This window comes from Ipomoea nil, unplaced genomic scaffold, assembly GCF_001879475.1.
Source record: "Ipomoea nil cultivar Tokyo-kokei standard unplaced genomic scaffold, Asagao_1.1 scaffold1237, whole genome shotgun sequence".
NCBI classification, from domain to species: domain Eukaryota; kingdom Viridiplantae; phylum Streptophyta; class Magnoliopsida; order Solanales; family Convolvulaceae; genus Ipomoea; species Ipomoea nil.
Genome location: NW_017617665.1, coordinates 1,294,140 through 1,310,737, shown reverse-complemented (window position 1 = coordinate 1,310,737; position 16,598 = coordinate 1,294,140).

Sequence of the window (16,598 nt, the reverse complement as noted above, 5' to 3'; positions counted from 1 at the left end):
AATTCAAATGAAAACAGTGCTTTCTTGTAAAAAATGTAAAATAATCATATCCATTCATCTGACTTGATTCATAATTAAAAATTAAAGAAAAATTATAAGATTAATTTATAAATATTACAAACTTTTCAAAGTTGATATAGAACATAGATTTTCCAAAACGTTTAACCAAACATATTAGTGAGCATCAGGAATTCAACAATAATCTATTTACTTCAACTAGTATTTTCACCCATGCGATGCACGGAATAGAATAGTTGGAATATACTAAGAATATTTAAATCGATGTATAATTATTTAAGAGTTAATTTCACCAGAGGTCGCTTATAGGATTTCTATTACCATCATAAATTATCCCTAATTTACCATAATTAAATAATTTGACCAATTATAAAGAGAGATTATTAAAAAATGCACGGGACAATTTATTAATTAAAAAATTTAAAAATTCATTAATAAAACATAAGGTTCTCATAGTTTTTTCTTAGAAACTATTTAATAAAGCATTTTTTTTTAGAAATTGGTGGGCCAAACCGCATACGGCTGTTTGCGGTGGATATATCTCGAAAAAATACACAATTTCAAAAAAACATTTGTCCAAAACGGACAACCGAGTGAAAAGTTATGCATTGCCGAACTTTTGACACATCACAGCTTTTACCCATAATTATTGTACGAATGAGAAAGTAGAAATCAATATATTTTAATTCGGAAGAGAGATTTTTTAGGAATTGGGCGGGAAGTTAAAATTTCAAGATTTTGTTTTTATATATAGTACAGATTAGATGTGCAAAGAGAATTGTATTACACTATTTTATAATTTTAGAATAGAATTTTTACCCAGAAATATTGTACGAATGGGAAAGTAGAAATCAATATATTTTATTGGGAAGAGAGATTTTTTAGGAATTGGGCGGGAAGTTAAAATTTCAGAATTTTGTTTTTATATATAGTATAGATAGATTAGATGTGCAAAGAAAATTGTATTACACTATTTTATAATTTTAGAATAGAATTTTTACCCAGAATTATTGTACGAATGAGAAAGTAGAAATCAATATATTTTATTGGGAAGAGAGATTTTATAGGATTTGGGCGGGAAGTTAAAATTTCAGGATTTTGTTTTTTTATATATAGTATAAATTAGATGTGCAAAGAGAATTGTATTACACTATTTTATAATTTTTGAATAGAATTTTTATCCAGAATTATTGTATGAATGGGAAAGTAGAAATCAATATATTTTATTGGGAAAAGAGATTTTTTAGGATTTGGGCAGAAAGTTAAAATTTCAGGATTTTGTTTTTGTATATAGTATAGATTAGATGTGCAAAGAGAATTGTATTACAGAATTTTATAATTTTAGAATTGAATTTTTACCCAGAATTATTGTACGAATGGGAAAGTAGAAATCAATATATTTTATCGGGAAGAGAGATTTTTTAGGATTTGGGCGGCAAGTTAAAATTTTAGGATTTTGTTTTTATATATAGTATAGATTAGATGTGCAATGAGAATAGTATTACACTATTTTATAATTTTAGAATAGAATTTTACCAAGAATTATTGTACGAATGAGAAAGTAGAATTCAATATATTTTATTGGGAAGAGATATTTATTTGGAATTGGGCAGGAAGTTAAAATTTCAGGATTTTGTTTTTATATATAGTATAGATTAGATGTGCAAAAAGAATTGTAGTACACTATTTTATAATTTTAGAATAGAATTTTTACCCAGAATTATTGTATGAATGGGAAAGCAGAATAATATAATTTATTGGGAAGAGAGATTTTTTAGGAATTTGGCGGGAAGTTAAAATTTCAGGATTTTGTTTTTATATATAGTATAGAAGTATAGATTAGATGTGCAAAGAGAATTGTATTACACTAGTTTATAATTTTAGAAATGAATTTTAACCAAAATTATTGTACGAATGGGAAAGTAGAAATCAATATATTTTATTGGGAAGAGAGATTTTTTAGGAATTGGGCGGGAAGTTAAAATTTCAAGATTTTGTTTTTTTATATATAGTATAAATTAGATGTGCAAAGAGAATTGTATTACACTATTTTATAATTTTTGAATAGAATTTTTATCCAGAATTATTGTATGAATGGGAAAGTAGAAATCAATATATTTTATTGGGAAAAGAGATTTTTTAGGATTTGGGCAGAAAGTTAAAATTTCAGGATTTTGTTTTTGTATATAGTATAGATTAGATGTGCAAAGAGAATTGTATTACAGAATTTTATAATTTTAGAATTGAATTTTTACCCAGAATTATTGTACGAATGGGAAAGTAGAAATCAATATATTTTATCGGGAAGAGAGATTTTTTAGGATTTGGGCGGCAAGTTAAAATTTTAGGATTTTGTTTTTATATATAGTATAGATTAGATGTGCAATGAGAATAGTATTACACTATTTTATAATTTTAGAATAGAATTTTACCAAGAATTATTGTACGAATGAGAAAGTAGAATTCAATATATTTTATTGGGAAGAGATATTTTTTTGGAATTGGGCAGGAAGTTAAAATTTCAGGATTTTGTTTTTATATATAGTATAGATTAGATGTGCAAAGAGAATTGTATTACACTATCTTATAATTTTAGATTAGAATTTTTACCCAAAATTATTGTACAAATGGGAAAGTAGAAATCAATATATTTTATTGGGAAGAGAGATTTTTTAGGAATTGGGCGGGAAGTTAAAATTTCAGGATTTTGTTTTTATATATAGTATAGATTAGATGTGCAAAGAGAATCGTATTACACTATTTTATAATTTTAGAATAGAAATTTTATTCAGAATTATTGTACGAATGGGAAAGTAGAAATTAATATATTTTATTGGGAAGAGAGATTTTTTAGGATTTGGGCGTGAAGTTAAAATTTCAGGATTTTGTTTTTATATATAGTATAGATTAGATGTGCAAAGAGAATTGTATTACACTATTTTATAATTTTAGAATAGAATTTTTACCCAGAATTATTGTACGAATGGGAAAGTAGAAATCAATATATTTTATTGGGAAGAGAGATTTTTTAGGATTTGGGCAGGAAGTTAAAATTTCAGGATTTTGTTTTTATATATAGTATAGATTAGATGTGCAAAGAGTATTGTATTACACTATTTTATAATTTTAGAAATGAATTTTAACCAAAATTATTGTACGAATGGGAAAGTAGAAATCAATATATTTTATTGGGAAGAGAGATTTTTTAGGAATTGGGCGGAAAGTTAAAATTTCAAGATTTTGTTTTTTTATATATAGTATAAATTAGATGTGCAAAGAGAATTGTATTACACTATTTTATAATTTTTGAATAGAATTTTTATCCAGAATTATTGTATGAATGGGAAAGTAGAAATCAATATATTTTATTGGGAAAAGAGATTTTTTAGGATTTGGGCGGGAAGTTAAAATTTCTGGATTTTGTTTTTATATATAGTATAGATTAGATGTACAAAGAGAATTGTATTACACTATTTTATAATTTTAGAATAGAATTTTTACCCAGAATTATTGTACGAATGGGAAAGTATAAATCAATATATTTTATTGGGAAGAGAGATTTTTTAGGAATTGGGCGGAAAGTTAAAATTTCAGGATTTTGTTTTTATATATAGTATAGATTAGATGTGCAAAAAGAATTGTAGTACACTATTTTATAATTTTAGAATAGAATTTTTACCCAGAATTATTGTATGAATGGGAAAGCAGAATAAAATAATTTATTGGGAAGATAGATTTTTTAGGAATTTGGCGGGAAGTTAAAATTTCAGGATTTTGTTTTTATATATAGTATAGAAGTATAGATTAGATGTGCAAAGAGAATTGTATTACACTATTTTATAATTTTAGAAATGAATTTTAACCAAAATTATTGTACGAATGGGAAAGTAGAAATCAATATATTTTATTGGGAAGAGAGATTTTTTAGGAATTGGGCGGGAAGTTAAAATTTCAAGATTTTGTTTTTTTATATATAGTATAAATTAGATGTGCAAAGAGAATTGTATTACACTATTTTATAATTTTTGAATAGAATTTTTATCCAGAATTATTGTATGAATGGGAAAGTAGAAATCAATATATTTTATTGGGAAAAGAGATTTTTTAGGATTTGGGCAGGAAGTTAAAATTTCAGGATTTTGTTTTTGTATATAGTATAGATTAGATGTGCAAAGAGAATTGTATTACACTATTTTATAATTTTAGAATTGAATTTTTACCCAGAATTATTGTACGAATGGGAAAGTAGAAATCAATATATTTTATCGGGAAGAGAGATTTTTTAGGATTTGGGCGGCAAGTTAAAATTTTAGGATTTTGTTTTTATATATAGTATAGATTAGATGTGCAATGAGAATAGTATTACACTATTTTATAATTTTAGAATAGAATTTTTACCCAGAATTATTGTACGAATGAGAAAGTAGAAATCAATATATTTTATTGGGAAGAGATATTTTTTTGGAATTGGGCAGGAAGTTAAAATTTCAGGATTTTGTTTTTATATATAGTATAGATTAGATGTGCAAAGAGAATTGTATTACACTATTTTATAATTTTAGATTAGAATTTTTACCCAAAATTATTGTACAAATGGGAAAGTAGAAATCAATATATTTTATTGGGAAGAGAGATTTTTTAGGAATTGGGCGGGAAGTTAAAATTTCAGGATTTTGTTTTTATATATAGTATAGATTAGATGTGCAAAGAGAATCGTATTACACTATTTTATAATTTTAGAATAGAAATTTTATTCAGAATTATTGTACGAATGGGAAAGTAGAAATCAATATATTTTATTGGGAAGAGAGATTTTTTAGGATTTTGGCGGGAAGTTAAAATTTCAGGATTTTGTTTTTATATATAGTATAGATTAGATGTGCAAAGAGAATTGTGTTACACTATTTTATAATTTTAGAATAGAATTTTTACCCAGAATTATTGTACGAATGGGAAAGTAGAAATCAATATATTTTATTGGAAAGAAAGATTTTTTAAGAATGGGGAGGGAAGTTTATATTTCAGGATTTTTTTTTTTATATGTAGTATAGATTAGATGTGCAAAGAGAATTGTATTACACTATTTTATAATTTTATAATTTTAGAATAGAATTTTTACCCAGAATTATTGTACGAATGGGAAAGTAGAAATCAATATATTTTATTGGGAAGAGAGGTTTTTTAGGAATTGGGCGGGAAGTTAAAATTTCAGGATTTTGTTTTAATATATAGTATAGATTAGATGTACAAAGAAAATTGTATTACACTATTTTATAATTTTAGAATAGAATTTTTACCCAGAATTATTGTACGAATGGGAAAGTAGAAATCAATATATTTTATTGGGAAGAGAGATTTTTTAGGATTGGGGCGGGAAGTTAAAATTTCTGGATTTTGTTTTTATATATAGTATAGATTAGATGTGCAAAGAGAATTGTTTTACACTATTTTATAATTTTAGAATAGAATTTTTACCCAGAATTATTGTACGAATGGGAAAGTAGAAATCAATATATTTTATTGGGAAGAGAGATTTTTTAGGAATTGGGCGGGAATTAAATTTCAGGATTTTGTTTTTATATATAGTATTGATTAGATGTGCAAAGAGAATTGTATTACACTATTTTATAATTTTAGAATAGAATTTTTACCCAGAATTATTGTACGAATGGGAAAGTAGAAATCAATATATTTTATTGGAAAGAAAGATTTTTTAAGAATTGGGAGGGAAGTTTAAATTTCAGGATTTTGTTTTTATATATAGTATAGATTAGATGTGCAAAGAGAATTGTATTACACTATTTTATAATTTTATAATTTTAGAACAGAATTTTTACCCAGAATTATTGTACGAATGGGAAAGTAGAAATCAATATATTTTATTGGGAAGAGAGGTTTTTTAGGAATTGGGCGGGAAGTTAAAATTTCAGGATTTTGTTTTAATATATAGTATAGATTAGATGTACAAAGAGAATTGTATTACGCTATTTTATAATTTTAGAATAGAATTTTTACCCAGAATTATTGTACGAATGGGAAAGTAGAAATCAATATATTTTATTGGGAAGAGAGATTTTTTAGGATTTGGGCGGGAAGTTAAAATTTCTGGATTTTGTTTTTATATATAGTATAGATTAGATGTGCAAAGAGAATTGTATTACACTATTATATAATTTTAGAATAGAATTTTTACCCAGAATTATTGTACGAATGGGAAAGTAGAAATCAATATATTTTATTGGGAAGAGAGATTTTTTAGGAATTGGGCGGGAAGTTAAAATTTCAGGATTTTGTTTTTATATATAGTATAGATTAGATGTGCAAAGAGAATTGTATTACACTATTTTATAATTTTAGAATAGAATTTTTTCCCTGAATTATTGTACGAATGGGAAAGTATAAATCAATATATTTTATTGGGAAGAGAGATTTTTTAGGAATTGGGCGGGAAGTTAAAATTTCAGGATTTTGTTTTTATATATAGTATAGATTAGATGTGCAAAAAGAATTGTAGTACACTATTTTATAATTTTAGAATAGAATTTTTACCCAGAATTATTGTATGAATGGGAAAGCAGAATAATATAATTTATTGGGAAGAGAGATTTTTTAGGAATTTGGCGGGAAGTTAAAATTTCAGGATTTTGTTTTTATATATAGTATAGAAGTATAGATTAGATGTGCAAAGAGAATTGTATTACACTATTTTATAATTTTAGAAATGAATTTTAACCAAAATTATTGTACGAATGGGAAAGTAGAAATCAATATATTTTATTGGGAAGAGAGACTTTTTAGGAATTGGGCGGGAAGTTAAAATTTCAAGATTTTGTTTTTTTATATATAGTATAAATTAGATGTGCATAGAGAATTGTATTACACTATTTTATAATTTTTGAATAGAATTTTTATCCAGAATTATTGTATGAATGGGAAAGTAGAAATCAATATATTTTATTGGGAAAAGAGATTTTTTAGGATTTGGGCAGGAAGTTAAAATTTCAGGATTTTGTTTTTGTATATAGTATAGATTAGATGTGCAAAGAGAATTGTATTACAGTATTTTATAATTTTAGAATTGAATTTTTACCCACAATTATTGTACGAATGGGAAAGTAGAAATCAATATATTTTATCGGGAAGAGAGATTTTTTAGGATTTGGGCGGCAAGTTAAAATTTTAGGATTTTGTTTTTATATATAGTATAGATTAGATGTGCAATGAGAATAGTATTACACTATTTTATAATTTTAGAATAGAATTTTTACCCAGAATTATTGTACGAATGAGAAAGTAGAAATCAATATATTTTATTGGGAAGAGAGATTTTTTTGGAATTGGGCAGGAAGTTAAAATTTCAGGATTTTGTTTTTATATATAGTATAGATTAGATGTGCAAAGAGAATTGTATTACACTATTTTATAATTTTAGAATAGAATTTTTACCCAAAATTATTGTACGAATGGGAAAGTAGAAATCAATATATTTTATTGGGAAGAGAGATTTTTTAGGAATTGGGCGGGAAGTTTAAAAATTCAGGATTTTGTTTTTATATATAGTATAGATTAGATGTGCAAAGAGAATCGTATTACACTATTTTATAATTTTAGAATAGAAATTTTATTCAGAATTATTGTACGAATGGGAAAGTAGAAATCAATATATTTTATTGGGAAGAGAGATTTTTTAGGATTTGGGCGGGAAGTTAAAATTTCAGGATTTTGTTTTTATATGTAGTATAGATTAGATGTGCAAAGAGAATTGTATTACACTATTTTATAATTTTAGAATAGAATTTTTACCCAGAATTATTGTACGAATGGGAAAGTAGAAATCAATATATTTTATTGGGAAGAGAGATTTTTTTAGGATTTTGGGCAGGGAAGTTAAAATTTCTAGGATTTTGTTTTTTATATATAGTATAGATTAGATGTGCAAAGAGAATTGTATTACACTATTTTATAATTTTAGAATAGAATTTTTACCCAGAATTATTGTACGAATGGGAAAGTAGAAATCAATATATTTTATTGGGAAAGAAGAGATTTTTTAGGAATTGGGCGAGGAAGTTAAAATTTCAGGATTTTGTTTTTATATATAGTATAGATTAGATGTGCAAAGAGAATTGTATTACACTATTTTATAATTTTAGAATAGAATTTTTACCCAGAATTATTGTACGAATGGGAAAGTAGAAATCAATATATTTTATTGGGAAGAGAGATTTTTTAGGAATTGGGCAGGGAAGTTAAAATTTCAGGATTTTGTTTTTATATATAGTATAGATTAGATGTGCAAAGAGAATCGTATTACACTATTTTATAATTTTAGAATAGAAATTTTATCCAGAATTATTGTACGAATGGGAAAGTAGAAATCAATATATTTTATTGGGAAGAGAGATTTTTTAGGATTTGGGCGGGAAGTTAAAATTTCAGGATTTTGTTTTATATATAGTATAGAAGTATAGATTAGATGTGCAAAGAGAATTGTATTACACTATTTTATAATTTTAGAATAGAATTTTAACCCAGAATTATTGTACGAATGGGAAAGTAGAAATCAATATATTTTATTGGGAAGAGAGATTTTTTAGGAATTGGGCGGGAAGTTAAAATTTCAGGATTTTGTTTTTTATATATAGTATAAATTAGATGTGCAAAGAGAATTGTATTACACTATTTTATAATTTTAGAATAGAATTTTTACCCAGAATTATTGTACGAATGGGAAAGTAGAAATCAATATATTTTATTGGGAAGAGAGATTTTTTAGGGAATTGGGCGGGAATTTAAAATTTCAAGATTTTGTTTTTTTATATATAGTATAAATTAGATGTGCATAGAGAATTGTATTACACTATTTTATAATTTTGAATAGAATTTTTATCCAGAATTATTGTATGAATGGGAAAGTAGAAATCAATATATTTTATTGGGAAAAGAGATTTTTTAGGATTGGGTCAGGAAGTTAAAATTTCAGGATTTTGTTTTTGTATATAGTATAGATTAGATGTGCAAAGAGAATTGTATTACACTATTTTATAATTTTAGAATTGAATTTTTACCCAGAATTATTGTACGAATGGGAAAGTAGAAATCAATATATTTTATCGGGAAGAGAGATTTTTTAGGATTTGGGCGGCAAGTTAAAATTTTAGGATTTTGTTTTTATATATAGTATAGATTAGATGTGCAATGAGAATAGTATTACACTATTTTATAATTTTAGAATAGAATTTTTACCCAGAATTATTGTACGAATGAGAAAGTAGAAATCAATATATTTTATTGGGAGTGAGATTTTTTGGAATTGGGCAGGAAGTTAAAATTTCAGGATTTTGTTTTTATATATAGTGTAGATTAGATGTGCAAAGAGAATTGTATTACACTATTTTATAATTTTAGAATAGAATTTTTACCCAAAATTATTGTACGAATGGGAAAGTAGAAATCAATATATTTTATTGGGAAGAGAGATTTTTTAGGAATTGGGCGGGAAGTTAAAATTTCAGGATTTTGTTTTTATATATAGTATAGATTAGATGTGCAAAGAGAATCGTATTACACTATTTTATAATTTTAGAATAGAAATTTTATTCAGAATTATTGTACGAATGGGAAAGTAGAAATCAATATATTTTATTGGGAAGAGAGATTTTTTAGGATTTGGGCGGGAAGTTAAAATTTCAGGATTTTGTTTTTATATGTAGTATAGATTAGATGTGCAAAGAGAATTGTATTACACTATTTTATAATTTTAGAATAGAATTTTTACCCAGAATTATTGTACGAATGGGAAAGTAGAAATCAATATATTTTATTGGGAAGAGAGATTTTTTAGGATTTGGGCAGGAAGTTAAAATTTCAGGATTTTGTTTTTATATATAGTATAGATTAGATGTGCAAAGAGAATTGTATTACACTATTTTATAATTTTAGAATAGAATTTTTACCCAGAATTATTGTACGAATGGGAGAGTAGAAATCAATATAATTTTTTGGGAAGAGAGATTTTTTAGGAATTGGGCGGGAAGTTAAAATTTCAGTATTTTGTTTTTATATATAGTATAGATTAGATGTGCAAAGAGAATTGTATTACACTATTTTATAATTTTAGAATAGAATTTTTACCCAGAATTATTGTACGAATGGGAAAGTAGAAATCAATATATTTTATTGGAAAGAAAGATTTTTTAAGAATTGGGAGGGAAGTTTAAATTTCAGGATTTTGTTTTTATATATAGTATAGATTAGATGTGCAAAGAGAATTGTATTACACTATTTTATAATTTTAGAATAGAAATTTTATCCAGAATTATTGTACGAATGGGAAAGTAGAAATCAATATATTTTATTGGGAAGAGAGGTTTTTTAGGAATTGGGCGCGAAGTTAAAATTTCAGGATTTTGTTTTAATATATAGTATAGATTAGATGTACAAAGAGAATTGTATTACACTATTTTATAATTTTAGAATAGAATTTTTACCCAGAATTATTGTACGAATGGGAAAGTAGAAATCAATATATTTTATTGGGAAGAGAGGTTTTTTAGGAATTGGGCGCGAAGTTAAAATTTCAGGATTTTGTTTTAATATATAGTATAGATTAGATGTACAAAGAGAATTGTATTACACTATTTTATAATTTTAGAATAGAATTTTTACCCAGAATTATTGTACGAATGGGAAAGTAGAAATCAATATATTTTATTGGGAAGAGAGATTTTTTAGGAATTGGGCGGGAAGTTAAAATTTCAGGATTTTGTTTTTATATATAGTATAGATTAGATGTGCAAAGAGAATCGTATTACACTATTTTATAATTTTAGAATAGAAATTTTATTCAGAATTATTGTACGAATGGGAAAGTAGAAATCAATATATTTTATTGGGAAGAGAGATTTTTTAGGATTTGGGCGGGAAGTTAAAATTTTAGGATTTTGTTTTTATATATAGTATAGAAGTATAGATTAGATGTGCAAAGAGAATTGTATTACACTATTTTATAATTTTAGAAATGAATTTTAACCAAAATTATTGTACGAATGGGAAAGTAGAAATCAATATATTTTATTGGGAAGAGAGATTTTTTAGAAATTGGGCGGGAAGTTAAAATTTCAAGATTTTGTTTTTTTATATATAGTATAAATTAGATGTGCAAAGAGAATTGTATTACACTATTTTATAATTTTTGAATAGAATTTTTATCCAGAATTATTGTATGAATGGGAAAGTAGAAATCAATATATTTTATTGGGAAAAGAGATATTTAGGATTTGGGCAGGAAGTTAAAATTTCAGGATTTTGTTTTTGTATATAGTATAGATTAGATGTGCAAAGAGAATTGTATTACACTATTTTATAATTTTAGAATTGTATTTTTATCCAGAATTATTGTACGAATGGGAAAGTAGAAATCAATATATTTTATCGGGAAGAGAGATTTTTTAGGATTTGGGCGGCAAGTTAAAATTTTAGGATTTTGTTTTTATATATAGTATAGATTAGTTGTGCAATGAGAATAGTATTACACTATTTTATAATTTTAGAATAGAATTTTTACCCAGAATTATTGTACGAATGAGAAAGTAGAAATCAATATATTTTATTGGGAAGAGAGATTTTTTTTGGAATTGGGCGGGAAGTTAAAATTTCAGGATTTTGTTTTTATATATAGTATAGATTAGATGTGCAAAGAGAATTGTATTACACTATTTTATAATTTTAGAATAGAATTTTTACCCAAAATTATTGTACGAATGGGAAAGTAGAAATCAATATATTTTATTGGGAAGAGAGATTTTTTAGGAATTGGGCGGGAAGTTAAAATTTCAGGATTTTGTTTTTATATATAGTATAGATTAGATGTGCAAAGAGAATCGTATTACACTATTTTATAATTTTAGAATAGAAATTTTATTCAGAATTATTGTACGAATGGGAAAGTAGAAATCAATATATTTTATTGGGAAGAGAGATTTTTTAGGATTTGGGCGGGAAGTTAAAATTTCAGGATCTTGTTTTTATATATAGTATAGATTAGATGTGCAAAGAGAATTGTATTACACTATTTTATAATTTTAGAATAGAATTTTTACCCAGAATTATTGTACGAATGGGAAAGTAGAAATCAATATATTTTATTGGGAAGAGAAATTTTTTAGGATTTGGGCGGAAAGTTAAAATTTTAGGATTTTGTTTTTATATATAGTATAGATTAGATGTGCAAAGAGAATTGTATTACACTATTTTATAATTTTAGAATAGAATTTTTACCCAGAATTATTGTACGAATGGGAAAGTAGAAATCAATATATTTTATTGGGAAGAGTGATTTTTTAGGAATTGGGCGGGAAGTTAAAATTTCAGGATTTTGTTTTTATATGTAGTATAGATTAGATGTGCAAAGAGAATTGTATTACACTATTTTATAATTTTAGAATAGAAATTTTACCCTGAATTATTGTACGAATGGGAAAGTAGAAATCAATATATTTTATTGCGATGAGAGATTTTTTAGAATTTGGGCGGGAAGTTAAATTTTCAGGATTTTGTTTTTATATATAGTATAGATTATAGAGAAAATTTCAATTTTGGTCCATTGACTATTAGTGGTGTGTTAATTGCAGCACTTGACTATTAAAACTGTTAATGCAGTACCTTGACTATGCGATTTCTATCAATTTTGGTCACGACGGCCAAATTAATGGCGAATTTCCTCCGGAAATATGTTAGTCAAACGTTTCTCCGATTTGGCAGGGGCAAATAAGGGATTTCAGGTTGCTAATATGGTTGGTCTGTCCGGGTTGTTGACCTTGAAGCTACCCGACCCGATTGAATTGCATTATAACCGCTTAATTTCTAATTGCCCTAACATTGGAAATGTGTCGCTGGTAGTTCTCTTCCTTCACAGACGAATCAAGACTGCGTTTCCACGAAGAGGAAGCCCTAAATCGGTTCAACGAAGAAGGAGGTTTGAGGACTGCGTTTCTCCGTACGGGGGTATGAGTAGTGTGAGTTATTCTTCTTCTTCTTCTACTGGTAATCAGTACAATGAATTTGGGGAAAGGTTCCCAATTCTCCATTGTAGATGTGGTCACCAACTCAAGATTCGAACAAAATCGACTAATGACAATCCGGGTCGAAGATTTTGGCATTGCTTTGGTGGTGGTGTAAGTAAATTATGGTTTTTGTTTTTGTTTTTTTTTTTTTTTTCAGTGTTCCTGTATACACAATTTGATTTTGTTTTCTGTTGGTTTGTGAATTTTGTATAATCAGAGTCACAGGCACGTTGGATGTGGATTTGTGGAGTGGTATGACCCTCCAATGTGCTACCGTTCCAAGCGAATTATTCCGGGATTGCTTAAACGCATAAATAGACTGGAGGAAGATGTAAGAACTCTAGACATGAAGAAGATTGAAGGTGACAAGAAAGAGGCTGGAAATGGGTTGAAGAAGATTGTAGGAATAATGCTTTTAATTGTTGTATGTTTTATTGGTACCAAGTATTGTGGCAGTAATTGCCTATGAATTGTAGTTGTGTGCAGTGGCTTTTGAGTTGTAATGGTATGAATTGGTCTTTTGGTACTGACTTGGTCATTTGGTAATGAATTGGTCTTTTGGTAATGAATTGGTCATTTGGTCATTTGGTACTTAATTAGACATGTGGTAATCAAATGGTCATTAAGTAATTGCATTTGTATTTGGTACTGAAACTTTGCAATTCAGTATGCATTTCATAAGACATTCCCAAAGAGACAAAAACTTAGCATTAGCAACTTTCAAATTCGACTGTGAATACATTCCCAAAGAGCAAAAAAAGAAAACAACATAGCTTTTGTGCATTCAGTATACAAAAAAACCACTACTGAAGCAGTCTACCAGTACAGTCTACCAAAACCAAAAACATAGGCTAAAGTTAATTCACTCAATGTTGATAGGGTCATCATTGTTTCCATGGAATTTGGACTTGAATGTTGTCTTACTCCTTGTATAGTAGGGCTTCTTCCGATTGGACTGCCTTTTCTTTGAGGCCTTGGTGTTGCCTCCTTGTTCAGAATAGACCTCCTTCTTAATTGGAACTGATTCAGTAGCTTCTCCTTGCTGCTGGCTAGGTGCTTGATCACTACCTTCTCCTTGCTGCTGCCTAGGTGATTGATCACTACCTTCTCCTTGCTGCTGGCTTGGTCCTTGATCAGTACCTCCTTGCTGCCTAGGTGCTTGATCACTACCTTCTCCTTGCTGCTGGATTGGTCCTTGATCAGTACCTCCTTGCTGCCTAGGCACCTTTGCTTTGTTCTTGATGGGGATTTGCTTGGTGGAATAAATGACTTTTTTTTTTTTGGCTTCAAGTAAAACAAAAACACAGTGTTAGTAACATATGGTTTCAGAACAATACACTTTCAAGTAAAACAATAACACAGTGTATAATACCTTTTCTTTAGGGTTTGGATTTGAAGGACATTTTCTTGCATTGTGGCCAAGTTTCTTGCAAACTGTGCAATGCAGTAAGATATGCTTTCTAGAGACATTGAAGCCATCTTCACTCAGCTTTGTCTCCACCTCTCCACCAGATCTCAATCTAAGCTTTTTTGGTCTTCCAACCCTTGCAGAATAGATAGGTGGCAGTGGGGGTTCTCTGCTAACCAGTGGCCATTCTTCAGGCCCTGCCATGGGGGTTAATGGAGTAACTATAAATCTTAAGATAAGTTTCCTTGGAATAACAGGGATGAACATAATTATAGTGTGCTCCTTGCCCATATTTCTTCCAAATACAACAGAATGCATGCTTGCAAGGAATCCCAGTCAAATCCCAAACCCTACATGAGCAAGTTTTCCTTTCCAGATCCACCTGATGTTGGGGCCCATATAACTGTTGCACCTCAAATTTGAAGAAGTCACTTTGAGTGGCCAAACACCCTGAAGCCTGCTTTTCTATCTTCTTCAATTTCCCCACAATTGATGGACAAATCATTGACTTCCATTCAGATGCTTTTTGTCTGTTCTCAAAAAACTTAGCCATTAACATTTTCCTTATACTCTCTAGGCAGTCTATGATTGGTTGGTCCCTAGCACCAAGTAATGCTGCATTGAACGACTAACATATGTTGTTTACCAACATATCACAGTGAGTGTGGGTTAAGAAGTGAGGCCTAGTCCACTCTGTGGGAGACTTGTCACCCAACCACTGATAAGCTGCTTCATCTAAGACCCTAAGCTTCCTTAGTGCAATTGTATAAGAATTCCTAGTTGTTGCCCTAGCACATTCCCATAGAGCATCCTTCAATGCCTTCCCTTGGAAACCTACAACTTTCATGTTTGAGTGCAGATGCCTCACACAAAACCTGTGCTCCACACCAGGTATAATTTCTTCAAATGCTGGCAGCAATCCTTTCTGCTTATCACTTATAAAGGTAAACTCCTGTTCTCTATTGTTTGTTATCCCCAAGTCTTCAGCTAGGAACCTTAGAAACCAAGACCAAGACTCCCTCCTTTCCCCTTCAATAATAGCATAGGCAAGTGGGAAAATACTGTCATTAGCATCAACACCCACTGCAGTCAGGAGCATCCCACCAGATCCACTTCTCAAATGACATCCATCCACACCTATTAGAGGTCTACAATGTCTGAATCCTTGTTTGGAAGCATCCCAGCAAATGTACATCCTTAAGAATCTTTCCTGGCCAGTAATCCCATCTTGCAAGTCACTCAGCTTCACTTTATACCTACTCCTAGGGTTTGTCCTATCCATTTCAGCACAGTAGCTCCATATCTTCTTGAAGTTGTCTTCAGCATCACCAATTCTCTGTTTCTTGGCTTTCCACATTGCCCTGTAGGCTTGTTGATCACTTAAATAAAACCCCTCTTCACTTGTAACTGTATCCCTGAATTTTTTCATCATCCATTCAGGGTTGTTATTCAGTTGTTTGGCCCACCTCTTTGCAACCACAACAGCTTTTACCATTTTGTTCTCCCAAACCCAAGAACAACCTTCATGCACATTAACCATGTACAAAATCCTCCAAGCATGTGAGTGAAGCACTTTCCTCAGTCCTATTCTCCAAGGACAACCATCCTGTGAACACTCAACTATAACCCTCAAAGCATCATTTCTAACAGTTCTGATATCTTTCCCATTTTTGAAACCATAATTCTGCACTGCTTCTCTAAATTGTTTCTTAGAAGCAAAGGTCATGCCTAATTTAAACTCTGGATCACTCATGTCAGTAGCTTCTCTGAACACAGGCCATTTACTTTCCCCATCACTGTCAGATTCAACTACAGATGCATCATCTGAAAACTGAATATCATCCCAATCATATGACACAATTTGACAGTGTTCTTCCTCTTCTTTTGTTAACTCTGGATCAATCATGGTTAACTGTGCTTCATTCATGTTCACCTCTGGTTCATTCATGGTTAACTCTGGCTCACTCATTGATAACTCAGCCTCACTCATGGATAACTCTGCCTCATTCATGGATAAATCTGCCTCATTCATGGATAAATCAGCCTCATTATTCAAACACTCAACCTCAACCTCTAACTCACTTTCCAATTCACCCTCAAACTCAACT